The 22061-nt window shown below is 48.1% G+C and overlaps 1 protein-coding gene across 1 annotated transcript in view; it reads right to left on the reverse strand.

Annotated features, from left to right (window-relative positions):
* CTSB (cathepsin B) overlaps positions 1-15396 on the reverse strand; it is a 65060-nt gene extending 49664 nt beyond the window's left edge. Inside the window, exons 1-2 of the transcript XR_004350221.1 lie at positions 15120-15396; positions 11825-12514 (exon numbers count right to left, since the gene is read on the reverse strand). The gene's annotated coding sequence lies outside the window, so the exon portion shown is untranslated. The remainder of the gene's footprint in view (positions 1-11824; positions 12515-15119) is intronic.
* Between the last annotated feature and the right edge of the window lie 6665 nt (positions 15397-22061).

A 22061-nucleotide genomic window follows, 5' to 3' on the forward strand; every position in this document is an offset into this window, starting at 1 on the left:
CCTCTTCTGCTCAACGGCAGTCCTTGAAGCAAACTCTTATCTCTGGGTTCCAGGGGAAAGGGACTTTGGAATTCGCAAAGACAGATTTTAAAATATATGTTATACATACATAACAAGTAAATATAAATGATAATAGTAGGGAATTCCCCGGCAATCCAGTGGTTAGGACTCCGCATTTTCACTGCCAAGGGCCTAGGTTCAATCCCTGATCAGAGAACTAAGATCCTGCAAGCAGCGAGACAAGGACAAAAGAAAGATAATAAGAGTCTACGTGCACTTTCAGTGCACAATGTCATTGAGTCTTTACATCGACCCTGTAAGATCTTTAAACAGATTAGGAAACTGAGGCAGAACAGTGAGGTAACCTGTCCAAGGACCCAGAGCCAGTCAGCACTAAAGCCGGGACATGGAATCTGCTCATTTGGCTGCGATTCAGCAAATCAGTCGGGAGCAGTAACCAGCGCCACCAAGGGCCCTCCTAGAGCCAGGGGCCGGGAGGAGGTGGCGGGCAGAAAGCAGGGGGGCCCCAGAGCGCAGCCCAACCGGCTGGTGGCATTTTACCAGGGAGCCAGATGAACTGTACTTCAACACACACAAATACACACGTGTACACACCACACACACACACACGTCACACACACACACACACACACATACACGTCCGTGTCCAGCAAAGGATGGGGAGAAGGAAAGCAGGACGAGGGTTCTGACTGAGAGAATCTGGGACAGCTTTACCAAAGTGACCTCGGAGTTAGACTTTGAAAGACAGTAGAGTCTGAACAGGAGGAGGGGACTTGGGGAGCAGAGGCCCCAGATCCCTCCAGGCAGGGAACAGCAGGAACAAAGCTTTGGGCCCAGGGACGAGGCAGGCACATCCTGAGGAGGGCTGGGTGTGGCCAGGGGCCTGGGGGAGAGGACTCAGCAGGGGAAGCGCTGGGGTGATGGTAGACCCAGCACGGCTCCCGTTTCGAAGAATTTCTACATACGCTCTTTCCCTGTCATGCCTTTGGAACTTGGAATTTGTCTTCGCAGCGCCCTCTGCTTCTAATGGTCTCCCCCTCTTTATTTCCACTTGAGTTCCAGGCTAAGAATAAACGCACCTCTTCCCTGAAGCATTTATTGATCCCGTGGCGGTAAGGACCTCACCCTCCTGAGCTACTGGAGCTAATGGTCATTCGGGGTAAGTACACTGGGAGCCCTGGGAGGGAGGGACGGTGCCCTGCTCACCTCTGTCCCTTTCCAGGACCCCGTTTCTGTCCCTGCACGTGGTGCTCATCCCAGCCCCTCCTCTGAATAAGTCCGTGGACTTGCCCCGGGAGCCCCCTGGCCGCTCACCGCCCCCCCCCCCCCCCCCCCCCCCCGCTCCAGGCCACGGCTCTCACTGTGCAATAAGCTTCTCTCCTCCGGGGGCAGACGGAGCTAAGCTGGACCCCTGTCTAGTCTGGACCCTCACACGGTTTGCGTTCCCCTTTCCCAGCAAACGTGCCAGGCAGAGAAGGGGGAACGCCTTGCCTCCTGCCGGCAGGATCTCTTGCAGGAGCCCCTCTGGGTCTACGAAGTTCACTGGCATTTTATTGTTTCTGTTGGACAGTTCAAACCCAGGACACTTGCCCTTCAGTATTACAGATGCAGCAGAATTACAGTAGCGCATCTCTGTGGGCCCCCTTCCTGCCCCAGGGGAAGGACAGAGGGGCTCCAAGCCACTCTCTGGTGTGCTGCCCCTGAGTTTCGCTGCAGGTCCTGGGCGCCCATCAAGGTTCACCCTGTGGCCCAGGGAGAGTCGGGAGGTCAGGAAATAAAGGGAACACAAAGCCATTTGGTCTCTGTCTCTTACTGTCCAGAAACTTGCTTCTCACTGTGACAGAAAGTGTGGAGGTGAGGCCTCACCCAGGGAGGCCAGTTGTGCCGGGCTCACTCCCGAGTCCGGAGTCCTCGGCGGCGCCAGCCCCTGCACGAACAAGGTCAAGGTGCCCATCCCTAACCTTGCACATCAGAGGCCCCCTGATGCTTGCTTTGCCCCTCCCCTCTGAGCTTCACGCGCTTTGGTGAAAATGAAAGGAGGAAGGAGTTAAAGGCCTTCACTTCCTTCTGTGCTTTGCCAGCCCAAGGCCTCCTCATTCTTCTTCTCTATCCTAGTAAAGCTGAAAGGGCTCCTTTGTCAGCCTTAGTGCACTTTCCCAGCCCCATTTGGGGGCCATCGTCCGCTGGCCACATCTGTATCCTTCTTGCTGTATCTTATCTTTTCTCCAGGATACACTGAACAGCTGTGCAGATGGTTCACTGCACGACCCTGGGGGGAGCCATTCACAGACATGAGGAGGTGAACGCACAAAGGTACACAACCACGTCGTGAGCCCCCTTCTGCATTTCATACACTGTCTTTGTCATGTCAGAGTCCATCAGAGGATTCCCTGAGTTGGCGGCTCTGAGGTCCTTTTCCCGTTTTTGAGAAGAGTCTGGCTCAGAGAACTATTTCTCTATTAGAAGAAAAAACAATTCAGGGATTATGATGAAGTGGTAACTAATACTTGGCCTCAGTGTTGGGGAGAAACTAAGAGGGTGGTGAGGAGTTGGGAGAAATAGAGCATGTAAGCCTTAAAGAAAGGGATAACTTCTGCTCAGTTCTGGAAGATTCTGGCCATAGAAGTGAGTAGTTCTCATCGCCCACACAGAGAAAGAAAACTGTCATCAGAGTGATGGAGACATTCTTTCGGTCAGCAGAAGGCAGTTCTGAAGGCTATCTGGCCAGGCAGCACCTATGGGACCTGCAGGATTTTCCTCTAATGATGGCACCATCCTCCCTGCTTTGGTTCCATAACGTCCTTTTTATTTTTCTTAAATTTATTTTATTGAAGTATAGTTGATTTACAATGCTGTGTTAATTTCTGCTGTACAGTGAAGTAATTCAGTTATACATGTATATACATTATTTTTCAGATTCTTTTCCATTATGGTTTATCATAGCTTATTGAATATAGTTCCCTGTGCTACATAGTAGGACCTTGTTGTTCATAATTTCTTTTTATTTTTTAATTAAAAAAAAATTCTAACCATTTTTTAAACTTGAAGTATACTTCACTTGCAATGTCGTAGTTTCAGGTGTACAGCAAAGTGATTCAGTTACATATATATATATATATATATATATATATATATATATATAATTTCTTGATGAACACATTTTTGTCCTCACAGCAAGGCTGGAACATTTGATCTCAGGGATGAGCCCGTCTGGGGACTTCCCTGGTGGTCCAGTGGTTAAGGCTCTATGCTTCCAACACAGGGGGCGTGGGTTCAATCCCTGACTGGGGAGCTAAGATCCCACATGCCATGCAGTGCAGTCAAAAAAAGGAATAAAAAAAAAAAGGGGGGGGGCTTCCCTGGTGGCGCAGTGGTTGAGAGTCCGCCTGCCGATGCAGGGGACATGGGTTCGTGCCCCGGTCCGGGAAGATCCCACATGCCACGGAGCGGCTGGGCCCGTGAGCCATGGCCACTGAGCCTGCGCGTCCGGAGCCTGTGCTCCACAACGGGAGAGGCCACAGCAGTGAGAGGCCCGCGTACCGCAAAAAAAAAGGGATGAGTCAGTCTGGATGCAGTGGTGCCCTTACTAGTCCTCAAGCAGTGAGCTAGTTCTTGGTGGTAAAGAGAAGGGAGACCAGGAGGGTGTGTCCTTGGGGAATCCCATGAAGAATGCATTCCAAGGAGCTCTACACAATCGCTTGCTGCACAGACCTGCGGGGGCGGGGGATGAGGGTCCCTGGTGGGCCAGCGAGCGGCACGGAGCTGGGGGCCGCGTTCAGCAGCAGTTCAGGGAGGGCCGGGGTGTGAGGGGAGCGGCCCCTACGAGTGAGTGGGAATTTGTGGTTGAGGATAAACAGCTGTCCAGAGGTGTCCCCTGCGGGCCCTGGGCACTGGGGCTGACCTCCAGAGTACGCTGGACTCACCCCCAGGGGAAGGGTCTTCCCTGAGCTCCAGGGCTGCTGGTCCAGCCATCCTGTCAGGCTGACACTGGGGCCGGGGTTCTGGTGAGAGCCAGGGGGTGGTAAGGGCTGCGAAATGAGGCCAGGTCCCCGCTATGGGCTGAATTGTGCCCCTTCCCAAATTCATCTGTTGAAGCCCCCATATCTCAGAGTGTGACCATATTTGGAGATAAGGTCTTCAAAGGGGTGACTGAGTTAGAATGAGGCCTTTAGGGTGGGCCCTCATCCAATCTCACTGCTGTCCTTATAAGAAGAAAAAATGTGGAGACCAGGCAGAGGACACAGAGGGGAAAAGACCACATGAGCACACGGTGAAAAGGAGACTGTGATACTGTGATATATAAAAACTACATATTTGGTCACCCAGATTACCAAAATATATTCCTCGTATATATTTGGTCTCTGTCCACAGTTCCTGACTCACAGCTCCCCAAACCCTCGGAACTTCCTAAGGGTTGAGAGTGATAAATGTGAATGAGGTGACTTTTGGATCCCACCTAAGGATGGGGGCTGGTTGCCAGGGAGACCAACCAAGTGACTGGAGGGTTGGAACTTTCAGTCTTGCCCCCAACCCCTGGGGAGGTGGGTGGGGCTGGAGGTTGGATCAGTTGCCGGCACCAATGATTTAATCAACCATGCCTATGTAATGAAGTATCCAAAAAACCCAAAGCGTTGGAGTTTGGAAAGCTTCTGGGTTGGTGCACACGAGGAAATTCAGGGAGAGCCGTGTGCCTGGAGAGGGCATGGAAGTGCCCCATCTCTTCCCATATACCTTGCCCTGTGCATCTCTTCCACCTGGCTGTTCTTGAGTTACATTCTTTTGCAACAAGTCAGTCCTCTAGTAAGTAAAATGTTTCTCTGAGTTCTGTGAGCTGCTCTAGCAAATTAACTGTGTCTGAAGTGGGGGAGAGGGGCAGTCTTGTAGGACTGAATCCTTAACCTGTGGGATCTGATGCTATCTCTGGGTAGACATGTTAGAATTGAGTTGAATTGTAAGATACCCTGGTGGTGTCTGAGGATTGTTTGGTGGTATGCGGGACCACCGCCCCCCCTAATTAGAATTGGGTTCAGGAACCTAATTTAGTGACCATCCGTAAGCCAAGGAGAGAGGCCTCAGAAGAAACCAACATTTCTGACACCTTGATCTCAGAGTTCCAGGCTCCAGAACTGTGAAAAAATTAATTTCTATTGCTTAAGTCAAGAAACTGAGGGTAGCTTCCAGCCAGAAGCCAGCTAGGATCTAAGGCCCTCAGCAGTCCAACAGCCCCAAAGGAACTGAATCCTGCTGACAACCACAGAAGTGAGTTTGGAAGCGGATCCTCCCCGAGCTGAGCCTTCAGACAAGACCTCAACCTTGGCCAACTACAGCCTTGTGAGAGACCCCGAGCAGCGGACAGCAAAGCTGTGTCCAGATTCCTGACCCAGAGCGGCTGTGCGATAGTAGATGTGTTTTAAGGAATGGTGTGCTAATGTTACTTGGCAGTAGGTAAATAACACAATCCTGAAATAGCTCTTTGAGATGGAGGCTGGAGTTTATTCTGGGCCCAGTTAACAATGGCCTGAGGCAGACTCCTTGACTATACCTGGAAACTGGAGTCTCCTGGGATGAATCACCTCTCTACTGACTCTCAAATTCCTCATTGATGAAATGAGAAGTTTGGACAGATTTCCAAGGTCTCTTCTGGTGCCAACTTTCTACGATATGATTAAGAGGCCACAGCCAGCGCACTTGGGTTCGTTGGCTTGTGGCAGCCCATTGACACCTTGTTTAAAAGCCAGTGTTTGGCATTTCAGAGTTTTGAAGAAGGCAGCCGGAGTGGGTCAAATAGTATCTCCCAAAATTCATGTCCTTCCAGAACCTCAGAGTGTGACCTTATTTGGAAGGAGGGTCTTTGCAGATGTAATTAGGTTGAGATCCTACTGGATTAGGGTTGGCCCCCCCAAATCCAATGACTGGTGCCTTTATAAGAAGAGGAAGGGGATTCCCTGGTGGTCCAGTGGTTAGGACTCGGTGCTTTCACTGCTGTGGGCCTGGGTTCGATCCCTGGTCGGGGAACTAAGATCCCACGAGCCGCACCACACAGCCAGGAAAAAAGAAAAAGAAGAAGAGGAGGATACACAGAGACACACTGAGAAGAAGGGGATATGAAGATAAGAAGACAGAGGAGGAGATGAGAGTGACCAGCTACAAACTGAGGAATCCAAGACTGCCGGGAATCACCAGAAGCTACGAGGGAAACAAGGAAGGATTCTTTCCTAGATCCTTTGACGGGAGCATGGACCCGCTGACACCTTGATTTTGGACTTCTGATCTCCAGAACTGTGAATGAATACATTTCTACTGTTTTCAGTCCAGTTTGTGGTAATTTGACATGGCAACCCTAGGAGACTCATACAACAGCATAATTATTTTCTTTTAAGTTTATGTATACTATACAGAAGTCATTGATATTCTTGGAATTTTCATTAAGTATAGATATTCCACTATGTGGCCATGAAGAAGGATGATTTTGAAGATTTTCAGGTACTATTATAAACAGTTTTCCAAATTAAGAACAGAAAGCAGAATTATGTACAGTGTGATTATGACCGGGTAAAAAGGAGACCCATTGCAGAGGGAAAGCTGAAATAGTAGGACTGTGGAAGATTTTCTCCCTTTTAATTTTTCAAAATTCTTTAATATGTTTATATTCACTTCTGTGGAAAATATTATAGGAAAATCGCATAGAAGGAATCCAGATTTTAAGAGAGTATGTGAAACACGTAGGTGATGGAACACGATAATGACGTGAGTTTGTGACCCCACTACCCACCCAGGAATAAGTGTTAGCCATGGAAGTGCATCACCTGTATACTTTTTCCCTATCTACCCCCTCCCTCCCAGAGGTAATAAATATTCAAAGTTGAACTTCTATCACTATTTTACCTTTTTAAAAATAGTATTGCTGTGAATTATGAATCTGTAAATGGTAATTGTTCAGTCCTATTTATTTTGAGGTTTATTAGAATGGTGTACATCCTAGTTTTGTGACATATTTTTTGGTTCAAGGTTATACACCTGACGCTGATTCATATTGATTTATATAGCTGTTCTGCACTCGGTTCCGTTGCTGTATAGCCTGCTTTTCAAATGTATTCATTTATGGCTTTGTCCAGGTATTTGGGAATAAAGGAATACAGGTGGGGAAAAAGGAAAATAAGATTTTGAGACAAAATTCTCAGAGAGCCAAACTCTGCACACAGGGACCTGTGGCATGATGTGACCAAGTCATGGTTGTTTTCTTTCCTCTTTCCCTCCCTGTTTGCGTATTTCCTCGCCTGCTGCCAGGACATGATTTCAGAGGGTTGCATGCTTACCGGACCTGAGCCTGCCCAGCCCGGCTCCCATTTCAGGAAGACCCGAGGGCAGAGCCCCTGGACAGCTCAGGGCAGGGCGCGCAAACCTCACAGCGCAGCGAAACTCTGCTGCTTTCTTCGGAAGTGGTTAGTAAGGGTCTTTTATTTTTGGCATTTTTGCTTCCTCTCTGTATCTTTGGCCCATGCAGTGACCTCAGCGTCTCCTGACTGTAGAGTCACATGCCTTTCTCTACCTTGGAGTCTGAGCTTTATAAAGCCCCAACTCTTTGGCCATAGGTAATGTGTGGGCCTGAGGTCAGCAGTGTGGACAAGTCTCTCCGCCGCTCTCTATCCGTCCACGTGAGTGCAGTGAGTCCTGGGGCGCCCCGATTTGAGCCTCCCTAGAGGAACCCACGGCGCACACTGTCCTGAGACAGGCCCTGACCCGCTAATGACAGCCCTCACGTGCTGCTTTGGTTTACAAAGCCTCTCCAAACACACTCCCATATGATTCCTGCAGCAACCCTGCGGGCAGGCACTCCAAGTCCATTTGACGGAGGGGATGGTCCATTGTCAAGTGGGACAATGGGGTGGGAAAAGTGTGGTCAGAGAAGACACTGGTATTTATTTATTGACTCTTCTCTGGGCCTTGCCCGGCACTGGGTGCTCTGTACACGCTTGACCCTTTAAACAAACTTGGGAGGCAAGTAGTATTTTCATGCTATTTTTTAAAAGACAACTCTTATGTTCCTCCCTCCACCCCCCAAATTCATATGTTGAAGTCCTTACCCCCATTGGATGGTATTAGGTGGTGGGGTCTTTGGGAGATAATTAAGTTTATATAAAATTATGAGATTGGGGCCCCCATGATGGGTTGAGTGTCCTCACAGGAGAAAGATCAGAACCCTCTCTCCAGCACGTGAGGACACAGTGACAAGGCAGCTCTCACCCAGACACTGGATCTGCTGGCACCTTGGTCTTGGGTTTCCAGCCTCCAGAAATGTGAGAAGTAAATGTTGGGTAAGCTACCCAATCTACGGTATCCTTGTTATTGATTCTGAATTGACTAGGACGATAACCAGGCTCAAAGTGTAGAGTGACACAGAACCAGGGGAAGAGCAGGAACTGAAACTCAGCCCTGGGTCTCAGGTTTAGTGCTTTTGCCCATCACTAACTACAGTATGAGCAACCGATTACACCAAAACTAGTACAGGCATACTTCAGGGTACTGTGTGTTTGGTTCCTGGCCACCACAATAGAGCGAATACTGCAATAAAGCAAGTCACATGAATTTGTATCCCGGTGCGTATAAAAGTTATGTTTATGCTATACTGCAGTCTGTTATACGTGCAACAGCATTAAGTTTAAAACAATGTACAGGGAGTTCCCTGGCGGTCCAGTGGTGAGGACTCTGTGCTCTCACTGCCGGGGCCCTGAGTTCAAGCCCTGGTTGGGGAACCAAGATCCCACAAGCCATGCAGCTCAGGCAGAAGAGAAAATAATAATAATAAAATAAAACAATGTACATACCCTAACTAAAAAATACTTTCTTGCTAAAAAAATGCTAACCTTCATCTGAACCTTCAGCAAATCACAATCTTTTTGCTGGTGGAGGGTCTCGCCTCAATGTTGAAGGCTGCTGACTGATCAGGGTGGTGGCTGCTGAAGGCTGGCGTGGCCGTGACAATTGCTTAAAATAAGACCACAGTGAAGTGTGCCTCATCCATTGCCTCTTCCTTTCATGAATGATTTCTCTGTAGCAGGCAATGCTGTTTGATAGCATTTTACCCAAAGTAGGACTTCGTTCAAAATTGGAGTCAATCCTCTCAAACCCTGCCACTGCTTTATCAACTAAGTTGATGTCATATCCTAAATCCTTTGTTGTTGTTTCAACAATCTTCACAGATTCCATCTCAAGAGAACACTTTCTTTGCTCATCCATAAGAAGCAAATCCTTGGGGCTTCCCGGGTGGCGCAGTGGTTGAGAATCCACCTCCCAATGCAGGGGACACGGGTTCGATCCCCGGTCCAGGAAGATCCCACATGCCGCAGAGCAGCTAAGCCCATGAGCCACAACTACTGAGCCTGTGCTCTAGACCCCGCGAGCTATAACTACTGAGTCCACGTGCCACAACCACTGAAGCCCGTGCGCCTACAGCCTGTGCTCTCCAACAAGAGAAGCCACTGCAATGAGAAGCCCGCGCACCACAATGAAGAGTAGTCCCTATTCGCCGCAACTGGAGAAAGCCCATGCGCACAGCAACAAAGACCCAACTCAGCCAAAAATAAATTAATTAAAAAAAAAGCAAATCCTCACCCATTCAAGGTTTATCATGAGATTGTAGCAATTTAGTCACATCCTTAGGCTGCACTTCTAATTCTAGTTCTCCTACGTTTTCCACCACATCTGCAGTGACTTTCTCCACTGCAGTCTCGAACCCCTCCAAGTCATCCATGAAGGCTGGACTCAGCTTCTTCCACACTCCTGTTCATGTTGATATTTGGACCTCTTCCCATGAATCATGGATGTTCTTAATGTCATCTAGAATGGTGAATCCTTTCCAGAAGGTTTTCAATGGACTTTGCCCAGTTCCATCAGAGGAATCTCTTATCTATGGCAGCTATAGCCTTATGAAATGTATTTCTTAAATAGTAAGACTTGAAAGTCAAAAAGACTCCTCAATCCATAGTCTGCAGGCATTGTGTTAACAGGCATAAAAACAACATTAATGTTACTGTCCGTCTCCGTCAGATGGTGGGTGACCAGGTGCATTGTCAATGAGCAGTACTATTTTGAAAGGAATCTTTTATTCTGAACAGTAGGTCTCAACATGAGCTTAAAATAGTCAGTAAACCATGTTGTAAACAGATGTGCTGTCTCCCAGGCTTTGTTGTTCCATTTATAGAGCACAGGCAGAGTAGATTTAGCATAATTCTTAAGGGTCCTAGGAATTTGGGAATGGTATATGAGCATTGGTTTCAGCTTAAAGTCACCAGCTGCATGAGCCTAACAAGAGAGTCTGCCTGTCCTTAGAATCTTTGAAGCCAGGCATTGACTTCTCCTCTCTAGCTATGAAATTCCTAGGTGGCACCTTCTTCCAATATAAGGCATTTCGTCTACACTGAAAATCTGTTCTTTAGTGTAGCTGTTATGGATTCCAAGCTCACACTGCATTTAGGCCCCTATAGGACAATGACGGAAGGGAAACCGCCCTGCCCTGGGAGCGGCTCCTGGCCCACGCTGGGTGCCCTATTGGGTCTTAGATCACGATACCAGGCCAGGTCCCTGTGTCCCAGGAACTAACACAGGATTTTCTAATTGATCCCTACAAGGAGGGGGAGCCAGTACCACAGCTTCCTGAGCCCCAGTGTCGGGAATTGGGGCTGGATGGGAACGAGAGGCAGTGGGAGGGGTGGGTATATTGGCATAACAGCTAGAGCAGCTGGGACAGCCAGCCTGGCCAGAGGTTGGGGCACCATATCCTAAACCTTGTTCCCTTTCTTTTCTTCCTGTATGACAGATTTCCCCTTGGGTTTCTTTTACCATATGGTGACGACTGTCTGACATTTTCCCACCCTGATATAAGAGCACAGATGCTTTCTCATAGAGGATTTCATCATTCTTCCTCACGTCTTCACAGAACAGCTATAGAGCCACTCGAAGGCCACCGTGAAACCATAAATAGCAATTGATCATCTCTAACCATTCATTAAAAGGATGCCTTTTTGCCTTGGCATCAACCAACTGGGCTGAATTCTGGGATGGGCCTTTTGGTGATTTTAGGAACCAAGTGGAAACTTTCTCTTTTCCCTGGGAATGTCCCACTTTTGGACAAGAGCAGACAGGTTTTTTTGGTTCTTTTCCTCAATTTGACATCAGTCTGTAAATGGAGAAATGGTACCAAAACAAAATGAAATGAGAAACCCAAAGAACAAACAGAAAACCCTAAATAAACCCTCAAGTTTTGTCTCGGGGTTTTACATATCACAAGAACCATCAACCCAACCCCCATGCAATGCGACTCCTTGGCCAGGCCAATGATACAGGAGACCACAAACGATGTAATTAACACAGCAAGGGTGACAGTACATGGTGCACAGGGTACCAAGATAACCCTGCCTAAGCCACTCCTGGAGACCCTAACAGGTACTGTAGTCACACATTGTTACAATAAAATATCTTCCTGTCAGTCATGGGTTCGTAACTGTCATCAGACCACTTATCCAAAATGCACCCCAGAGGACTTTCTTTAGGGTTAGTTGAAACATTCCCCAATTTTTAAAGACAGAAATACCAGAGAAACAAATCACAAATGGCACACACAAATGCTAGCAGCATCCAAAGAAACAAACGAACTGGTTCACAGATCAGGTACAAGGCTAGCAACTAATTCCTCTCTCCAACAGGGTACCCCACTCAAATACAAAGCAAACTGGCTTATTCTGGAGAAAAAAAAAGCCCAAAACAGAGGAAATAAAAATTCTGGCTGTACACCAGAGTGACTTACCCTACTGTATTGAGCCTGTCAGCTCCCAGATGTCAATTCCCTGCTTCATTTGCCAAGGGGCAGCCAGTGCTGCTTCAGGGAATTTTCAAGGAAAGAGTCTCAGGACAAGTGGTCCCAGCAGCTGCCCGGGCCTTACCAGAATATTCCCCAATCTGGGGCCTGCGGGCCACAAGCAGCAAGGCTCCTGGCTGGCTTCAGAAGATGGTAGACTCGTGTCCCAAGGAGTCATCTTCCCCTAGTTAGAATTCAGACTTCTTTTATACTGAAAGGGGTGGGAGTAAAGTCCTGATTCAGTCAGCCTCCAGAGGGGATAGGTTAATTTCTTCCTTCCTGCAGCCATTCACAGGTGGGCTTGGTCAGGATGTTTCCTGGGAGCTAAACACAGGTATTTTAGCTGAATGCTCACTACCTGGGGGGCAGGGTTCCCAGAGATGGGCCATTATGTATCATTTAAGCTTCTGGGAAACATCCTTTTAGGGATTAACTTGTAATAGAATACAAAGGGTCTTCCTTGTTACACAGCCACCTTCGTGAATTATCTGAGCTGGATCTCTTGAGTTCTACAGCTTCCACATCAGCACTTGCTGCTTCACTGCACTTTTACGTGGTGGCGACGGCTTCTTTCCTTCAACCTCATGAACCCGTCTCTGCTAGCTTCACTTTTCTTTGGCAGCCTCCTCATCTGTCAGCCTTCAAAGAAATGAAGAGAGTTAGGGCCTTGCTCTGGATTAGGCTTTGGGTTAAGGGAATGTTGTGGCTGGTTTGATCTTCTATCCAGACCACTAAACGCTTTCCATATCACCCATAAGGCTGATGAGTTTCAACACATGCCTACATTGGGACTTCCCTGGAGGTCCAGTGCTTAAGATTCCACACTTCCAATGCAGGGGGCACAGGTTCCATCCCTGGTCGGGGAACATACTTCCATCCCCCCAAAGTTTCCTTGTGCCCCTTTGTAATTCATCCCTACTTTCACCCTTGACCCCAGACAACCACTGATAAGCTGTTTGTTACTGAGCATTTTCATTTTTGAGAATTTTAGATTACTGGAACCACACGGTGCATTCTCTTTTATGTCTGGTTCCTTGCATTCAACATAATGATTTTGAAAATAGTTTGTTCCTTTTTAAAAAAGGAACCGATAGTTTGTTCCTTTTTAAAAAAACTTTTTTAAATTGAGGTATAGTTGTTTTACAATGTTGTGTTAGTTTCTACTGTACAGTGGAGTTCCCTGTGAGTTTGTTCCTTTTTAAAAATTAAACAATATTAACAGCTTTATTGAGGTACAATTGGCATACAATAAACTGCATGTATTTAACGTATACACTTTGATAAATTTTGACCCATGAATATGCACAATGAAACCATCACATTAATCAAAATAATGAAAACATCCATCACTCCCCAAAGTTTTCTTGTGCCCCTGTGTAATCCCTCCCTGCTGCTTTTCTCTGTACACCACCCCCGGCCCCAGGCAACCACTGATTTGGCTCTAACTATGGATTCAACTACATTTTCTAGAATTTTATATACGTGGAATCATATAGTATGGGGTCCTTTTTGTCTGGCTTTTTTTTTTTAAATAAATTTATTTATTTATTTTTGGCTGCACTGGGTCTTCGTTGCTGCGCGCGGGCTTTCTCTAGTTGCGGTGTGCAGGCTTCTCGTGGTGGTGGCTTCTCTTGTTGCGGAGCACGGGGTCCAGAGCACAGGCTCAGTAGTTGTGGCTCACGGACTTAGTTGCTCCAGGGCATGTGGGCTCTTCCCGGACCAGGGCTCGAACCCGTGTCCGCTACACTGGCAGGCGGATTCTTAACCACTGAGCCACCAGGGAAGTCCCTTGTCTGGCTTCTTGTATGTCGATTCGTCTCTGTAGGTACATGCTCACTTTCTTTTTATTACTGAGTAGTATTCCATTGAATAGACCACATTTTATTTTATTCACTCACCATGGATGGAAGCCTGGGTTGTTTCCATTTCTTGGCTATTATAAAGAAAGCTGCAATGAACACTTGAGCGCAAGTCTTCGTGTGAATCAGTATTTTAATTCCTACTGAGTAAATACCTAAAAGCGGAATGGCTAGATCGCCTGTAGGTGTACACTGAATTTTTCAAGCAACTGTCAAAACTGGTTTTCTAAGTGGTTATACCTTTTTACACTCCCACCAGCAGTGTGTGAGTTCCAGCCCCTCCGCACCCTCACCAGCACCTGCTGTGGTCATCCTTTAGTGTAACAGGCCAGTGGGTAGGCAGCTGTATCTTATCACGGTTTTAATTTGCTGATGACTAGTGATGTTAAACACTTTTTCATGTTCTTATTGGCCATTCATATACCTTCTTTTGTGAAATGTTTATCCAAGGCTTTTGCCCATTTTTGAAATGGGGCCATTTGTCTTCTTCTGAGTGAGTGAAATGCAAAGTCTAGAGAGTGCTACAAACACGTAAATTATTTGCACAGGAAGAGTGCGCCCTGCCTAGTTTTCCTTCTGACTTTTATAGCTTGCTGCCCACATCAAGTGGTGGTGGTGGTAGAGGGGAACTATAAGGACCTGGGCAAATGCAGCCAACAGGGTCACATGCAGAGGACGGGGGTGCGGTGAGGTTGGCGGGCATCTTATGGCATCGTAACCTCTGAAAGAGGGTCCATGTATCTGGAGAGGTCCCTGCGTCTAGGCACCCCTTCCCACTTTTTTGATCCCAGCCCCTATATGGCTCCAGGTTGAAATCCCCTCAAACTACGGACATACAAATTACCAGGAAATGTGGCTGCAAAGTGCAAACACCAGAGCTTAATCTTATCACCAACCTGATGTCCGTGTAAAGCCGAAGCAGCCAGGATGTGGGTTTGGTGGTCTTTGCTCTGCTGCCTCAGGGAGGTTTTGTGGATCACAGAGCAATGATTTGCCAGTAATGATGACTGGGGTGAGGATACTAATAATTCTTTACACTAACTGAGCACACAACAATTTAAAAAGTCTGTCCTTGCCTAGTGTCCTTTTTCCCTTTGAGATGGGCAGGGCATTGGTCAGTGTGCCCATTTTACAGGGAAACTGACCGAGGGTCAGGCTGGGAGTGATGGAGGCAGGACTCCTTCTCCAGCCCAGAGAGACCTGGTGGAGTTATTCCCAGGGCAGCCTCAGCATCACGCGGCTTGACCTCTCACACAGTTTACCTGCTTCAGGTGTACCTTATCTTCTCTCTTTTCCCTGTGGATCCCGCCTTCCCATTTTTATTTATTGAACAAACATACACTGTTCACCGAACAAAAAACGAAATGAGAAACAAGTGTACTTACTGGACTCCGGAGCCAGAGAAACCCGAGTAAATCCTATAATCTCAAGGGACCAGTTTCCCCGAGACTCGCAAACAAGCCACCGCCGTTCGTGCCCTCTCGTCGTATGTAGATTGGACAGACCCTCTCTTCTGGAGCCTCACGCTGAAGCCAGCCAAGAGCTGGCGCCCGGGGTTTGTATTCGTTTCGAATTCAGACTGCGGGTGGGTCCCTGGAACCCCACGAGCCTCGGTCTTCCCGGCGGAGCTCCAGGATCCACGCCCAGCCCCAGGCCGCCTCTCCAGACGCTGCGAGCCCGCGGCATCCTCCGTTACTGCCGACAGCGCCACCCAGCGGCTCACCTGGGAACAGTCGCCACCGCCCGGAGAAAGGGAGGGGGCTTCTGGGCACGGAGCGGTGGGGAGAGCCCCGCTTTGGTCCCGATCCGCTGGGTCGGATGGAAACCACCCCAGGCAGGGGGGGCGGCCTTCTCCCTGTGGAGGACGGACGGCGACACACAAGCCAGCTAGGGCCACCTCCGTTGCTTCTGCTGCCGTGACTTAAGGTTTTCCCCTTTTCCCGTCCCCGGAGTGGGCTCTGTGTGTGCCCAGGGCTGAGACTTGTGGGGAGCCCTGTGCTGAGTCTGTCGGGGGGGGCCTCCCGTCCGCACCTGCAGCATTTTCACAGATGCACGCGGCGCGCGGGTTTCAGTCGTCTTCGCCTTCCCTGCAGACCTCCTGGGAATTCCTGTCCCCTCCGGTTCCTCCCCACTCCTTCCTCTTTTTCATTAAACGCTTCCGTTTTCTAGACACGCAGGTGTCTGCCGCTGAGTGACCCAAGGCGTGCGTGCAGTCAAGGGACTTGGGATCCAGACAGAGCTGTGCCCCATGGGAGAATCTTGACCTAGGGCACGTGGGGCAGGAGAGGCTCACGGTCGAAAACAGAGCTTCCTTGATTGGCTCGCACCCTCCAAGCTCTGCTGTGGAGCCCCCTGAGCCTGTAGGTCAGGGAACAAAGCCCCCCCCCCCGCCCCCGCAATCCCAGACCCCATCTTCTGGCTCAGCCTACTCCTCCAACAGGTAGCGTCGCTGTTCCCCCAGAACATTTCCATAATTTCCCACTAGTGTCTTCCGCTGGAAGGCCGCTCAGCTCCCTTGGCCTGAAATGTTGCACATCCACACGGGCTCTGCTTTTGCTCCCTGAGCCTTCACAGACATCTGACAAGTCTCTGCCACCCGAGCTCCAGGACCAAAAGCTCATATTGGACGTGTTGACACAGTTTGTTAATTATCTTAATGTTTTTCTAATTAGAAGGGTGATGTGTGTGCTGTTCTGTACAAAACATTTAAAGAAAAAGTAAGAATCACCCATTAAACCGCTACCCTGATATAACTACTATTAATTTTAATTAGTACATTCCTCTAGACTTATAATTTTTTCTGTGGAAGTACATGTATTTTACAAACATAAGATCATATCTATGAACCATCTTTTTTTTTTTTAATTTATTTGGTTGCATCAGGTCTTAGTTGCAGCAGGCGGGCTCCTTAATTGTGGCTCGCCAGCTCCTTCGTTGCGGCGTGCAAACTCTTAGTTGTGGCATGCATGTGGGATCTAGTTCCCTGACCAGGGATCAAACCTGGGCCCCCTGCATTGGAAGCGTGGACTCTTATCCACTGAGCCACCAGGGAAGTCCCTTAACCATCTTTTAATGTGCAAAAGTTATACTTCTGAAAAAAAATTATGCTTCTGAAGTTAGTTATTGAGCTTCCAGAAAGCACGAACTCCTACTCACCCTGCAAAGCCCAGCCCATGTCACTCCTGTCTGAAGGACTCTCTGATTCGCACAGGCAGTGTTAACTGCTTTCTCATCTGGGTGTTGACGACAGCTTGACCATACTTTTATTTCCATATTTATTATCTTGCATTTGGCTATTGGTTTAGGCAACTGATTTCCCCACTTGACTGGAACTGAGGCTGGGACCCTGTCTGATAGATTTTTGTATTCCTACCTATAAAGAGAGATTATTCTGATACTTGTGAAAATGGTAAGAAAAACTAACACAACATTGTAAATCAACTATACTTCAATTTTAAAAAATGAAAAAAACGGTAAAAAATACTTTATTCAAGACTATTGCAAAGGGGGTTATGACTCTGGCAGTAGGAGGAAGAGATGGGGTTCAACTCCTACTACAACAAGGACAAGTTGGGGGGAATCCACACTTCCACTGCAGGGGGCACAGGTTCTATCCCTGGTCGGGAACTAAGATCCTGCAAGCCATGCAGCGTGGCCAAAAAAAAAAAAAAGACAAGCGGGGATTTCTAGTCAAGGAGCAGAGTGGGGGTAATGGATGGAAAATTACTAAGAGGAAATGTCAAGGGTAGGGGAGAGTCTTGCTAAACTGATCTAACAGGATTCTTGCTAAAGGCAGGACAAGGACTTAGATAGCAAGGGTGGGGCATGAGGAACTTGATCAGATACCCAGGGTGATCAGATATCGGGGTGATCAGTTATCAAGGGTGGGGGGATTCTTGCTAAACTGAGTCAAGCGGCCTGGGGACAGGATGGGGGCCAAGGTCGAGACACAGTTGAGAGGAGGGCTCAGAGGAGCCTGACTGTAATGTTTGGTCAAGGAGAGAGTCTTTGTCACAAAACACATCCACTGAGTATGTATGTACTGACGTAAATATCACACACATAATTAAAAACAAGCCACTGAATTTTTAAACTACCCTCTAAGAGCAAAACTTATAATTTCCTCTCCAGAGTTTGTAAACTTGAAAAGAAGGAGTTTGGCAACATGCATCACATCACCCTTGATGCCAGAAGCCCTCTGTAGGACACAGGAACTTTATGAAGACCCCCAGCCTGGCTTCTATCCTGGTATCTCATACCCCCCAAATCCATTATTTCTTCAAGAAATATTTATTGAACGCTCATTACGTGACAGATACTATTGTAAGAACAGAGAATATAACAGTGATCAAAACAGATCCCTGCCAGACTTCCCTGGTGGCGCAGTGGTTAAAAATCTGCCTGCCAATGCAGGGCACATGGGTTCGATCCCCGGTCCGGGAAGAACCCACATGCTGTGGAGCAACTAAGCCCATGAGCCACAACTACTGAGCCCGGTGCCACGACTACTGAAGCCCGTGCGCCTGGAGCCCGCGCCCAGCAACAAGAGAAGTCACTGCAATGAGAAGCCCGCGCACCGCAAGGAAGAGTAGCCCCCGCTCACCACAGCTAGAGAAAGCCTGCACGCAGCGACAAAGACCCAACACAGCCTAAAAATAAAAAAAATTAATAAACAAACAAAACAGATCCTTGCCTTCTTTGGGGCTTACATTTTACTGGAGGGAACCAGACAATAAGCCAAATAAACAAGTAAAATATATACTATATCAAATGGAGAAAAACAAAGCAAGGAAGGGACAGTCCCATCCCTAGACTGAGCTAGAAGGACCCCTGCCCTAAGCCCCACACTTTAGAGGCCTGCCCGGTCTCCTCCAGGGGGAGGAGCTTGCCAAGCCAAGGAGATGCACCCCTGGGAGCCTAAACCCCCTTTTTAGAGCACACCCTGGTTACCCAGAATCTCAAAAGTTCCTGCCCAAATGGCGCAGAGTCCACATCCAGGGCTTGTATGGATCTCCCTGAGGTCTGATCTTAGCAGGTAGAATGGAACACAGGTGTGTGTACCCCTAAGTCCGCGTTGTGATCAGGAGGTGGTCTCTTGCTGGGGACACAGCTGGGATGCTCACATGTGTGGGTGAAGATCTTGAGGGGCCAGGTGGAAATGGGGGTGGGAAGAGAAAGGAGGGGCTATATTTTGGGGACCACGGTTTTACTCTTGCAGCAGGATCCACAGATGTTAGGGTCAGGCCCAGGAAAATAAGGATAGGGACTTTTTGCGGGGGGAGGGAGCCTCACTGCAATTTTAGATCAGATGTCAGGAAGGCATCACAGAGAAGGTGATATTTTACTGAAGACCTGAGGAAGATGAGGGAAGGAGTGATGTGAATATCTGTGGAAGAGCATTCCAGGCAGAGGGAAAAGCAAGTGCAAAGGCCCTGTGGCGGGCGTGTACCTGGCATGTTCAGGAAAAGACACCTCAGCCCACGGAGACCTGCCACATTTGTGTTTGTGCAAAACATAACAGGCTGCCCATAAATGTCATATATATATGTATATATATATAGGCTGTGCTGTGCAGCATGTGGGGCCTTAGCTCCCCAACCAGGGATTGAATCCATGCCCCCTGCAGTGGAAATGCGGCTTCTTAACCCCTGGACCACCAGGGAAGTCCCCATAAATGTTATATCGAGTAAATGAAGGGGTCAGGGTCTTCCTTCCCTGTCCTGCGCCAAAGAGTGTTCCTAGGCCAGCTCTGCTGTCATTCTGATGACCAGGGACTGCTACTCTTCAGGCCAGGATTTCCCCAAACCTGCTGTTTTCAAGTTTGTTTTTCCATTTCCCTTGAGACTCTCTCCTTATCACCTCCACCTTCCTGTTTTCCTCTCCCACCCTCACCCTTGATCTCCCCAAGGTCTCCCCACACGTCTGCCTGTCCTCAGGGACACCCGGGTGTCGGATGTGGCTGCAGACACAGGGCTGAGATGGGGGGGTGCAGGGGGGAGGCCGTGCCGAGGAAGGAAAGACTCAGAGGTCGCTGGACCTGGTCTCAACCAAGGGGAACGGGGGAATGTGTGTGGGTACTGACACAGATAAGAGGAAAAGGAAAAAAAAGAAGCCTATCTGGGGGGACCAATCCTGAACGTTTCACCTGACAGGGAGCCTGGGTCTCAGATTTTCAGCTGGTGGCATCTCAGCGTTGCTGTCCCTGCTCTGAGCATCCACCATCCTTGTCGCTGGAGAGGGCCGTGATCCCTGGGAAGGGGAGGGGGCTGGCCCCCTTTCAGAGAGTGGGCCAGCTACACCCCCGGGCCCTCCCCCATCTCCTACAGCACAGACCGGTCCCTTCACAGGCCCTTGCCACCCTCCTGGGCCCGGGCAGCACTGCTGTCCTCCTCTTCTGGCTGGCGAGGTGGTGGAACACCCTCCCCTGTGCTCTAGAGATACTGCACTTCTTCGCTTGGTTGCCCTGACCACTGTGGCCCTGTGAGCTGTGTCTTCCCTTGGTGGCAGAGGCCTAACACGGGGCCAGACACCCAGTGGACATCCAGAGTGTCAGTTCAGTGAATGAACGGGTAGGACGTGAACCCTGAAACAGGCTCCCGGGGCAGTTCAGTATGTCTAAGGGTGGAGCGGGTGCCACGAGAGGTGACAATTATCGCGTTGAAAATGGGGATGGGTCTCGGATTTGGCCAGCATCCTCCATGCAGTCTCTGGAGGTCCCCAGAGGGTCGTGCTGGCTGCCTGGGTTGGCAGGGAGGAGCTGGGGAACAGGAGGGGAACATAACCCACGTTATAAAATGCTTTAGCTACAAGGAGCTCAAATTTACCATCTAGCAGGAGGTCCTCCCCGGGAGGTGGGTGGGACAAGGATCTCAGCACAGATGGAGAAACAGAGGCTCAGAGAGGTTACCTGACTTGCTCAAGGTACCCTTGTATCTAAAGGATGGGGGTTCTTCCTGGACTGGGGCACGAACCTGGGTCCCCTGCATCGGCAGGTGGACTCTCAACCACTGCGCCACCAGGGAAGACCCTGACTGACCTCTTGATTGCAGCCTTCTGAGAGAAGCTGAAGCAGAGGACTCAGGTCAGCTGTTCCTGGACTTCAATATACAGACACTGTGAGATAATAAATACATGTCATTTTTTTTAAGTCCCTAAGATTGTGATCATTTGTTATATGGCAATAGGTAGCAAACACTGACATACATCAAATACCATGAAAAACTATGGGAATCATATTATCCAGTTAAGTTAAAGATTAAGATACACTACTTTTAGTTTTAAACATCTTGAACAAAATCACAAAAACTGTCCTTTCAAAGATGTACGTAGTTAACTGTCTTTAAATAGTCCTCTGAGACAGACAGAATGTTCTTTGGTTGACGGAAACCACCGTTCATTAAATGAATGTTAAATAAGTTCAAGACATCAGGCCATGGCAAATTATTGATAAGTTATTTGGGCCAAATACCAACCCACCCCCCCCCGAAAACAACAAATTCTGGAATGAAAAAAAAAAAGTCTTAAAAGCATTTAAATAGGGATATAACAGCAACAAATTATCAGGTCAAAACTGAAGTATAAACAAGTACCTAGAGATGTAAGCAGAATCTGGAAACCACTTTTGCCTTGAGGGCATTTGCTGATCCTGGAAAATCTGGACTTTCCTTTGACGGTCTCATGGGTTGGATGATAGAGGACAGAAATAAAAGTCCAAGCCCATGTAAGTTGGAAAGTCTAATAGAAAATTTCTCCTGCAATATGCTGGCATCACAAAGGGTTACATCCCTAGAGTAAGGGTGAACTTGATGTACAGTCATCCTACTGGGGGTTAGAAATTGCATTCCCATTGTCTGGGTGGTCCAAGGAACCTTAAGCTTTGAACTTAGTTTAAGGCAGCTCTGGAGGTGCATAGCCCCTACATACCTGACAGAAGCAAGCAAAATCCTCTTTGGAGAATGGTAGTTTGACCCCAGATCTTAAATTATTGCTATAAATATTTTTTCAAGTACAACGAGCAGCTCACAATAGAAGATAAACTGGCACCAAAAGAAAACAAGGTACCATGAGGAGAACCAGCATAAATAACAGATAATAGAAACAGATATACAAATACGTCGCTCTCCTCTCTGTCTGAATATTCCAAGTGTATCCCCGCAAAAAGTATACTAAATACGCTTAAAGAAATAAAAGAGAAGCTTGAAAATATCTGCAGGAAATTTTCCAAAGTGACATAACAGATCTTAAAAGAACCAAACAGAACGTTTATGAATGAAACATACAATAACCAAAAATTAAAAGCTCAGTGGCTGGAAATAACAGTCCATTAG

Source organism: Phocoena sinus, chromosome 6 (assembly GCF_008692025.1).
Source record: "Phocoena sinus isolate mPhoSin1 chromosome 6, mPhoSin1.pri, whole genome shotgun sequence".
Lineage (NCBI taxonomy): Eukaryota > Metazoa > Chordata > Mammalia > Artiodactyla > Phocoenidae > Phocoena > Phocoena sinus.